The sequence below is a fragment of the Chelonoidis abingdonii genome, chromosome 11, assembly GCF_003597395.2.
Source record: "Chelonoidis abingdonii isolate Lonesome George chromosome 11, CheloAbing_2.0, whole genome shotgun sequence".
Taxonomy (NCBI): Eukaryota; Metazoa; Chordata; order Testudines; family Testudinidae; genus Chelonoidis; species Chelonoidis abingdonii.
The window spans coordinates 16,691,997-16,694,047 of NC_133779.1; the positions used below are offsets into that span (position 1 = coordinate 16,691,997).

Sequence of the window (2,051 nt, forward strand, 5' to 3'; positions counted from 1 at the left end):
GCTCCCCCAGCCACTGCGCCCACAGCTGTTGCCAGCCAGGTACCCACTGGTGGCCCCTGGCTCCCCCGCCAGCACCCTGGCATCCCCCTACTGACCCCCCCAGCTCCCCAGCAACTGGCCCCGCAGCCACTGCTAGCCAAGTACAGCCGCCCCGCTCAGGACCTGTATTCGCTGCCAATCTGGCACCTCCTCCAACCCCACCCCCCTTCCCTCATCCCCTTCACTGCTCTCAACCCAATACCCCGCTCCATCCTGCCCCCCAACACAGCCTCCCTTCCCGGCCCCCCAGCGGGGAATCGCTCCTCCCCTCTCTCTCCATGTTCTCCATGTCCCCCCAGCAGCCCCGGCTCTGCCGCCTGCGCCGCTCGGGCTCCCACAGCCCGGCGTCTCCAGCCGCAAGCAGGCGGGAACCCAGGCGTCCGGGGCCGGCTCCTTGCACCAGAACCACCTGCCGGTGCTGATCCTGCTGGTGCCCATCCTGGTGTCTCTGGCCTTCGTGTGGCAGCGTCAGAGGAGGCTCCGTGGCCAGGTAGGGGGCGGAAGGGACGGGGCTCCTGGCGGGTGGGAGGGAGGGAGGAAGGGCAGATCCCGGGACTCCTGCAGCTGCTTCTTCCCTCTCTCCCCCCAGGGGACCCAGGAGTCCGAGTGGTCGGACACCTGAACGAGTGGGGTGCAGGAGCTGATAGGAAAGAGATGGCTCAGGTATAACCCCCCTCCCCCCAACACGTGGGGTGCAGGCCCTTTTCTGAGGGACAGTCTTGGGAAGGGGAGTGGGATCTAGTGGTTAGAGCAGGGGGGGCTGGGAGCCAGGACTCCTGGGTTCTCTCCCCGGCTCTGGGAGGGGAGTGCGGGCTGGTGGTTAGAGCAGGGGGGGCTGGGAGCCAGGACTCCTGGGTTCTCTTCCCGGCTTGCGGAGGGGGCTGGGTTCTAATGGGTTAGAGTGGGGGTGGGCCAGGAGCCAGGACTCCTGGGTTCTCTCCTCGGCTCTGGGAGGGAAGTGGGGTCTAGTGGTTAGAGCGGGGGGGAGGGAGCCAGGATTCCTGGGGTTCTCTCCTCAGCAAGGGGAGTGGGATCTAGTGGTTAAAGCGGGGGGGCAGGGAGCCAGGACTCCTGGGTTCTCTCCCCTGCTCTGGGAGGGAAGTGGGGTCTAGTGGGTTAGAGCTGGGGTGGGCCGGGAGCCAGAACTCCTGGGTTCCATTTCTTTCTACTCCCTTCCCTTTTCCCGGTCTCCTCCCAGGACCCCTGGAGCCACGGTTGGTCCCGCTGCTCTGGACTCTGCGACGCGGGCAGCCAGTGCAGGTGCAGGCTGGGGCTGCAGGAGCCGGATGCTGCTTTCCACGCGCCACTCCCGCGAGCCAAGCGGAGGGTGGAATCGGCCGCACCTCTCGGCGGACTGCAGAGCTGAGCCCTGAGGCTGGCCCCCCACGGGCCGTGGGGCTGGCGTCTGCCCCCAGGAGGTGCTGTGCAGCCCCATGGCTCCCGCTGTCTGGACCTCGTAGCTGCAGCGCCGGGGAAGCCGGAGATGGATTTTTCCTCTGGGGTGTTGTGGGGGGACCGGGGTCTGTGAGGACAGACGACCCAGCAGGAAGAAGCAAACGACTCCCCCGCCACCCACTGCACAACCCCCAGTGGGCCCGAAATGTCACTGGAAACCAATGGATTTGCCTTCGTGCCAGCGTGGGGGGCTGGTTATTTGAGGACCCTTTGCCCCGGTGGGACCCGGATGCCTGAGTTCCTGCCCCAACACCTGGGGCAGGGCACTGTGGCCAAGTGGAAATTATTCATAATATTTTGTATGAAGATGTCTGCCTCAGTTTCCCCATGTGCTGCGTGGGCAAGTGGGAGGGGGGTGCAAGAGGCTGTTTGCTCGCTGCACAGACCCAACTGTGACCCATGAGACCCCCCCACTCCATGCCCAGGGAGGGGCTCAGAAGACAACGGCCCTGTCCACTGTCGCTGCGCGCAGACCCCCTGCACTCCCCCACGCTGGCCAAGTCAGTCTCAAGCCTGGAGCTGAGGGGCCTGTCGCCCTCTGGGGGGGATCTGTCTGC

General features: G+C 66.0%; 1 long non-coding RNA gene across 1 annotated transcript; it reads left to right on the forward strand.

Annotated features, from left to right (window-relative positions):
- The first annotated feature begins 340 nt into the window (after positions 1-340).
- Positions 341-1,800, forward strand: LOC142047455 (uncharacterized). The gene is made up of 3 exons (XR_012656726.1): positions 341-529; positions 629-702; positions 1,238-1,800. It is a non-coding gene; the product is annotated as an uncharacterized LOC142047455 (long non-coding RNA).
- The last annotated feature ends 251 nt before the right edge of the window (positions 1,801-2,051 follow it).